Source organism: Mus pahari, chromosome 11 (genome assembly GCF_900095145.1).
Source record: "Mus pahari chromosome 11, PAHARI_EIJ_v1.1, whole genome shotgun sequence".
Classification (NCBI taxonomy): Eukaryota; Metazoa; Chordata; class Mammalia; order Rodentia; family Muridae; genus Mus; species Mus pahari.
In genome coordinates, this window is record NC_034600.1 from 43,916 (window position 1) to 52,910 (window position 8,995).

Here is an 8,995-nt window from a genome sequence, read left to right on the forward strand (position 1 = left end):
TGTTCTTCCCACTCCCTACCTGATCCTGCCTCAAGTCACCCTGTTTCCAGAGACTTGCTCTGAGAACAGCTCCTGAAAGGGATGCTAATCCCCAAGGACTTCAGTTCATCTAACCTTTCAGGTGGTTCCTACCAGGACTTCAGTTGAACCCTGAACTTTCTCACCATACAAAGCCTAGAGAGCCAAAGCTAGAGCTTACTTTCTTACGACTAACCATATATTCTAATTTACTTCCCCAAACCCAAAATGGAACCCCTGGGGCATCAAGTCTCTACAGGATCAGACACATCCTCACCCACTGAGACCAGACAGGGCAGTCTCCTGCTACATATGTGCTGGGGGCGGCAGACCAGCCCAAGTGCTCTCCCATCAAGGTCCCTCCCTTCCTCTGTTTCCTGAGATTATTGTGTTCTCTCTTCTAAGTGGGAAGGAAGCATCCTCATTTGGGCCTTCTTTCTTGGAACACTTCATTCAGGCTATCAGTTGTACTATGGATATTCTTGTTAGTTATAATTGTTATTATTATTAAGAAGTCATATTTAATTTTCTCTCCGTGGTCTCTAATGTGGGACCACTCAGGAGCACACAGGCTGCAGAAGCAGCAGAGCAGTTGGGACAGGGTACTATGGGCCTACATCTGCACCCAGGAGGTGGGGCTTTTCTGTAGCCCTCGGAGTACCTTTCCTGCCAGGGGAGAAATTGCCTCCAGAAAGTGTTTAACCCCAAGACTCAGGCGAGATCGCCATTTTCTCTCTGGCAACCCTATAAGACGGGACTACTCATGGGAGCACAGGCTGCAGAAGTAGCAGAGCAGCTGGGACAGGGTCCTACAGGCCTACATCTGCACGCAGGAGGTGGGGCTGTTCAGAAGCCCTCTGTGCACTGGTCTTGCCTGGAAAGAACTGGTCTCCTAGGAGTGCTGACAGAGGCTTACAGACTCACAGGAGGAACAAGCTTCAGCCAGAAACAGCAAGATCATCAAATACCAAAGATTACCAGGTGGTGAAAGGCAAACTCAAGAATCTTACCAATAGGAAACCAAGACTACTTGGTATCATCAGAACCCAGTACACCCACCACAGTGAGTCCTGGATACCCCAACACACCAGAAAAGCAGGATTAGGATTTAAAATCATCATGATGCTGGTAGAGAATTTTAAGAAGGACATAAATAACTCCCTTAAAGAAATACAGGAGAACACTGCTAAATAGATAGAAGCCCTTAAAGAAGAAACACAAGAATCCCTTGAAGAATTACAGGAGAAAACAGGTAAACAAGTAGAAGCCCTCAAAGAGGAAACAGAAAAATCCCTTAAAGAATTACAGGAAAACACAACCAAACAGGTGAAAGAATTGAACAAAACCATCTAGGATCTAAAAATGGAAGTAGAAACAATAAAGAAATCACAAAGGGAGAAAATTCTGGAGATAGAAAACCTAGGAAAGATATCAGGAGCCATAGATGCAAGCATCGCCAACAGAATACAAGAGACAGAAGAGAGAATCTCAAGTGCAGAAAATTCCTTAGAAAACATTGACACAACAATCAAAAAAATGCAAAATTCAAAAGGATCGATCGAAACAAAAGATCCAGGAAATCCAGGATACAATGAGAAGACCAAACCTAAGGATAATAGGTATAAATGGGAAGGAAGTCTTCCAAATTCAAGGGCCAGTAAATATCTTCAACAAAATTATAGAAGAAAACTTCCCTAACATAAAGAGAGCAATGCCCATGAACATAAAAGAAACCTACAGAACTCCAAATAGACTGGACCAGAAGAGAAATTCCAGCCATCACATAATAATCAAAACACCAAATGCACAAAACAAAAAAAGAATATTAAAAGTAGCAAGGGAAACAAGGTCAAATAATATATAAAGGCCACCTATTAGAATTACATCAGACTTCTCACCAGAGACTATGAAAGCCAGAAGGTCCTGGACAGCTGCCATACAGACACTAAGAGAACACAAATACCAGCCTAGGCTACTATAACAAGGAAAACTATCAATTACCATAGATGGAGAAACCAAAGTATTCCATGACAAAACCAAATTTACACATTATTTTTCCACAATTCTTGCCCTTCAAATGATAATAAAGGGAAAACACAAACAGCAGGAGGGAAACTACACCCTAGAAAAAGCAAGAAAGTAAATGTTCAACAAACCTAAAATAAGATAGCCACATGAACAGAATCCCAACTCTAACAACAAAAATAACAGGAAGCAATAAGTTTCCTTTCCTTAATATCTCTTAATATTAATGGGCTTAATTCCCCAATAAAAAGACAGACTAACAGACAGGTTTCATAAACAGGACCCAACATTTTGCTGCATACAGGAAAGCCACCTCAGTAAAAAAAAGACAGACACTACCTCAGAGTAAATGGCTGGAAAACTATTTTCCAAGCAAATGGTCCCAGGAAACAAGCTGGAGTAGCCATTCTAATATTGAATAAAATCGACTTTCAACCTAAAGTTAACAAAAAAGACAAGGAGGGGCACTTCATACTCATCAAAGGTAAAATCTACCAAGATGAACTCCCAGTTCTGAAGATCTATACTCCAAATGCAAGGGCATCCTCATTCATAAAAGAAACTTTACTAAATCTCAAAGTACTCATTGCACCACACACCATAATAGTGGGAGACTTCAACACCCCACTCTCATCAATGGACAGGTCATGGAAAAAGAAAGTAAACAGACACGGTGAAACTAACAGAAGTTAAGAAACAGATATAACAGATATCTACAGAACATTTTATCCTAAAACAAAAGGATATATGTTTTTTTTTCTCAGCACCTCATTGTACCTCCTACAAAATTGACCATATAATCGGTCACAAAACAGGCCCCAACAGATTAAAAAAATATTGAAATTATCCAATGCATCCTATCAGATCACCAGGGAATAAAGCTGATCTTCAATAACAGCATAAATAATAGAAATCCAACATTCAAGTGGAAACTGAACAACACTCTACTCAATGATACCTTGGTCAAGGAAGAAAGAAAGAAAGAAATTAAAGATTTTTTAGAGTTTAATGAAAATGAAGCCACAACATACCCAAACTTATGGGACACAATGAAAGCATTCCTGAGAGGAAAACTCATAGCTCTGAGTGCCTCCAAAAAGAAACTGGAGAGCGGGGCATGGTGGTGCATGCCTTTGATCCCAGCACTTGGGAGGCAGAGGCAGGTGGATTTCTGAGTTCGAGGCCAGCATGGTCTACAAAGTGACTTCCAGGACAGCCAGAGCTACACAAAGAAACCCTGTCTCAAAAATCCAAAAAAAAAAAAAGGTAAAAAAAGAAAGAAAAGAAAAGAAACTGGAGAGAGCATATATTAGCAGCTTGACAGCACACCTGAAAGCTCTAGAAGAAAAGGAAGCAAATTCACCCAAGAAGAGTAGACAGGAAATAATCAAACTCAGGGCTGAAATCAACCAAGTGGAAACAAAAAGAACTACAAAGAAACAACCAAACCAGGAGCTGATTCTTTGAGAAAAATCAACAAGATAGACAAACCCTTAGCCAGACTAACTAGAGGGCCCAGAGATAGTATCCTAATTAACAAAATCAGAAATGAAAAAGGGAGATATAACAACAGAATCTGAGGAAATCCAAAAAATCATCAGATCCTCCTACAAAAGCCTATACTCAACAAAACTGGAAANCCTGGATGAAATGGACAATTTTCTAGACAGATACCAAGTACCAAAGTTAAATAGGGATCATATTAATGATCTAAACAGCCCCTTATCCCCTAAAGAAATAGAACAGTCATCAACAGTCTCCCAACAAAAAAGCTCAGGACCATATGGGTTCAGTGCAGAATTCTATCAGACCTTTAAAGGGGACCTAACTCCAATACTCATTAACCTAATCCACAAATAGAAACAAAAAGTACTTTACCCAATTCATTCTATGAAGCCACGATTACTCTGATACCTAAGCCACACAAAGACCCAACAAAGAAAGAGAATCAGACCAATTTCTCTTATGAATATCGATGTAGAAATAATAAAAAATTCTCTCAAACCGAATCCCAAACACATCAAGATGATCATCCATCATGATTAAGTAGGCTTCATCCAAGGGATGCAAGGATGGTTCAAATAAGGAAATCCATCAACGTAATCCAGTATATGATCAAACTCAAAAACAAAAATCACATGGTCATCTCAATAGATGCTGAAAAAGCATTTCACAAAATCCAACACCCATTCATGATATAAAGTCTTGGAAAGATCAGGAATTCAAGGCCCATACCTAAACACAATAAAAGCAATATACAGCAAACCAGTAGCCAACATCAAACTAAATGGAGAGAAACTTGAAGCAATCCCACTAAAATGAGGGAATAGACAAGGCTGCCCACTTTCTCCCTACCTATTAAATATAGTACTTGAAGTCCTTGTCAGAGAAATTAGACAACAAACGGAGATCAAAGGGATACAAATTTGAAAGGGAGAAGTCAAAATATCACTCTTTGCAGATGATATGTTAGTATACATAGTGACCCCAAAAGTTCCACCAGAGAACTCCTAAACCTGACAAACAACTTCAGTGAAGTAGCTGGATATAAAATTAACTCAAATCAGTGGCTTTTCTTTACACAAAGGATAAACAGGCTGAGAAAGAAATTAGGGAAACAATAAGATTCACAGTAATCACAAATAATATAAAATACCTGGTGTGACTCTAGCTAAGGAAGTAAAAGATCTGTATAATAACAATTTCAAGTCTCTGAAGAAAGAAATCAAAGATCTCAGAAGATGGAAAGATCTCCCATGCTCATGGATTGGCAGGATTAACATAGTCAAATGGCTATCTTGCTGTGGATACTTCGTTCCTCCTTAGAATAGGGAACAAAATACCCATGGAAGGAGTTACAGAGACAAAGTTTGGAGCTAAGATGAAAGGATGGACCATCCAGAGACTACCCCACCCGGGGATCCATCCCATAATCAGCCACCAAACGCAGACACAAATCTTGTTGCATATGCCAACAAGATTTTGCTGAAAGGACCCTGATATAGCNCTCTCTTGTGAGGCTATGCCAGTGCCTGGGAAATACAGAAGTGGATGCTCACAATCATCTATTGGGTGGAACACAGGGCCCCCAATGGAGGAGCTAGAGAAAGTACCCAAGGAGCTAAAGGGGTCTGCAACCCTATAGGAGGATCAACAATATGAACTAACTAGTACCCCCAGAGCTCATGTCTCTAGCTGTATATGTAGCAGAGGATGGCCTAGTTGGCCATCAATGGGAGGAGAGGCCCTTGGTCTTGGGAAGATTATATGCCCCAGTACAGGGGAATGCCAGGGCCAGGAAGTAGGAGTGGGTGGGTTGGGGAGCAGGGTGGCGGAGTGTATAGAGGACTTTCAGGATAGCATTTGAAATGTAAATGAAGAAAATATCTAATAAAAATGAAAAAAAAAGAATACAGATTTTCAGACTTTGGATTTGGAAAGCATAGGATACTAGCAGACTAGTGCTTCAAGGCAACTAGGACAAGGTTATTAAAGCCCACACCCACAAAGCTATACCTACTCAACAAGGCCACACCTCCAGACAGTGCCACTCCCTAGGCCAAGCATATACAAACCATCACGCTAGTATAAATTCTATTGTGTGGTTAATAACGTTCACCCTCATGAATATCTTTATGATAAACAGGAGCAAGCTTGACAAGGAAAAATACAAAATATATGTTTTTAGGAAAAGTGGAGCATCAGGAAGAAGAATGGATCTAAATCCAGTCTTAAATATATTAAAAGGAATTAATGGAGTGGTGACCTTTGGAAAACTTTCTGCCCAGCTAAGCTTATTATGCATATGTAGTTGAACAAAGGATAGTTATATCATGTTAGATGTTGTTATGATCTGGCTATTGTTTTCATTTAGCCATGTAGAACATCATAAAACTGACAAGCAATGGATTATAATGTCTATTGTCAGTTGTCAACTTTATTTGAAATAAACTATATTCCAGAAATGGAGGGCATACCTGGGATCCAGATCTTGAGGCTAGAGTAGAGTCTACGAGTATCAAGATTACACAGTAAGGAAATCAATGGAAACGGAAAACAGGTCATTCTGTGTTCTAGAGACAGACGTCATTCTGGCAGCCAGACTTGGTGATGTGCCATAATCCCTCAGCTGGTACTGCTTGTGAATGGATGAAGGCATCTTGAAGAATTACTGAGGCTTGGCACTGACAGCAAGAGGGGTATTGGTGAAAATGTAGCCTCATTGTTAGTTGAAAGCCAAAGATTGAAGGGGTCGTGTAAGAGAGTTGATGCATGTCAGCACAAGGAGAGCCTATGAGAGGTGATTGGTGAAATTGCAGCCTAGTTGCAATGCAAGACCCCAGTGTATTGAAGATGCCAGTACCATAGTATGACCACCAACAATTGAAGTACAAATGGAGTGGAGCCAGCCAGAGCTTAAAGGGCTACAGAGCACAGAGCTGGAGAATTGAAACAATTCCTTTGGAGGATTCCAGATTGTGGATCCCAAATGTTGTAGACTTTGAACTTTGCTTTTAAACACTGTTGAGATGTGATAGACTATGGAGAGTTTTCAAGATGGACCAAATGCATTCGCCATTGTATTATAGCCAAAGGCTTATGGGCACCAGGACCTGAAATGTGATATTTTGTAAATGTTTTTCTCCCATAAATTCACGTCTTTAAATGCTAATAGGAAATGGGGCCTTATTGGAGTCGGTATGGAGTTTTAGAGGAAGTGTGTCGCCGTAGAGGCAGGTTTCCAGGTCATTCATGTGTGTGTGTGTGTGTGTGTGTGTGTGTGTGTGTGTATTCACGTATCACTCCCTATCCCCAGTGTAGGACATAAGCTCCTTCTGGCTGACTTTGGATCAAGATGTAGAAGTGTCAGCTCCATCTCAGGTATCATGTCAGCCTGCACGCTGCCATGCTTCCCACCATGATGATAATGGAGTAAACCTCAGAAACTTCAAGCCAGCCAAAATTAAATCGTTTTGTTTATAAGAGCGGCCTTGGGCATGGTATCTCTTCACAGTCAAAAAAGCCTAACAAAAACATACAGGTTTGTGTAAACCTCTTGTCCTCTGACAGTTGTATCTTCCATTCTCTGTCATCTGAAAATTCCCTGAGTGTAACTTACAATTAACCAGATGGATTGACAAACTGAGAGTGTGCTAGTAAATATTTGCTGACTTGACGGAAGCTATGGTAATCTGGGTACAGGGAACCTTGATTAAAATGATCTTTATAAGATTAGCCTTTAGACAAGTCTGTGAAGTAGCACACAGTGTAACGATTATCTGGGAAGGCTTTACATCACTGGAAAAATGAATCTTGCTTGTTTGGCAAGGAAACTGAGACAGCCCTTGATGAGCTGGAGGAGTGGGTAGAGCCTGAAAGCACATGTAGATGAGTTTAAACAAGATAAAATAACCACCACAGAGGTGTAAGGATACACAAAAGACACATGTTCAGTAACGTAAGCAGAAAACTTTCCCATATACACCAATAGATAGTACAATCATTAATTTTATGGGGAGGAATAAGGGAAGTATGTGGATGTATTATAAACTTATACAGTGATGTTCAGTGACCCACCTTCTATAAAGTAACCATTTGCTGTATAATCTACTGAACAAGCTCAGTATGTCTTCCAAGAAAGTATGAAACTATCTACACATCTCATGTGCCTTCCTGTGAGGGATGTAGTAATGATGGGGTCTGTAATGTATCTTGGGAATTTGTACAGGCTCAGGATGGTAGACATAGGGGCTCTTGAGAACTGCACTAGGAAGGGTTCTATTTCAGTGGGCTTTTGCTGGTGAAAGCATCTATCTTCTAAAATGGCAACTGGTAGGTGTTTAACAATTTGTGTTATATTTAAACAGTGAAAACAATAATATTCCTTTCAAATATCATTTTTTTTCTAAATGTGAAGCCTTGGTTTTACTTTTTTTTGTTATTGTATTTGTTCCAGACAGGGTTTCTGCACTGATACTCTTGAAATTCACTCTATAAATTTCTGTCCTCCAACTGAGAAATCCAGCTCTCTCTGACCCCTGTCTAGTTGAAATAAGTGGATGTACCACCACGGGCAGCGTAAATTTTTAATTACACGTTTTATTTTACTTTACTAGAAATTTGTTTCTCTGTGTGTGTGTCTATGTGCCTATCTTGTCTACAATAGATGCCTGATGATGTGACAAGAAGGTGTCTGATCCTCTAGAACTGATGCTTATATGTGCTCGAAAGCCATCATAAGCATGTTAGAAAACAAACTCATCTTCTATAAGACAGTAATTACTCTCAACTACGGAAAAATCTCTTTAGTCTGTAAGCAAAGGTTTTAAAGTGATTTTGTCCAACATCTATTGGAGAACGTTTCAAAGGGAGAAAACTAAATGGTCAAGATGTAAAAAAAAAAAATGACTGTAGAAAATAAACTTAAAATGGTGAACATGGTCTAAACAAACATATTAGGCCTGAATATCTGGCCCCAGTAGACGTTTTGATAAGTATAAGCCTGGGTCCCTAATATTCTGCTGAATGAGGCTCCTCTTTGATCACATGTTCAGGTTGTGACTACACCATGGTAGCTCCTCATCCTATTGAATTACACAGCCACGATGCACAGAAATGGAGACTGCAGAAGACTTGTGAATGGATGCTGCCTTCTCAAGGATGAGCACATCTCATGTGAATGACTATCCTCTTAGGTAGGTGTGCATGAAAAGACACAAACATACATGTACACATATACATGTGTAATACAACCAATTTAAGGTTACACCTTACAAATAAGATCAATTCAGACTAGGGTTATTTCATTTGGCTTTGACAATTACTGAGCTGCAACCCTTAATCGACTCTTCTAACTGCTGACCTGGCACCCTTCCCAGTGGTGTACCCCAGATATTTGCTGTTTCTCCTGGCCACATGCTCATGGTCCATCTGCCCCAGGGCAGCTTCGTCC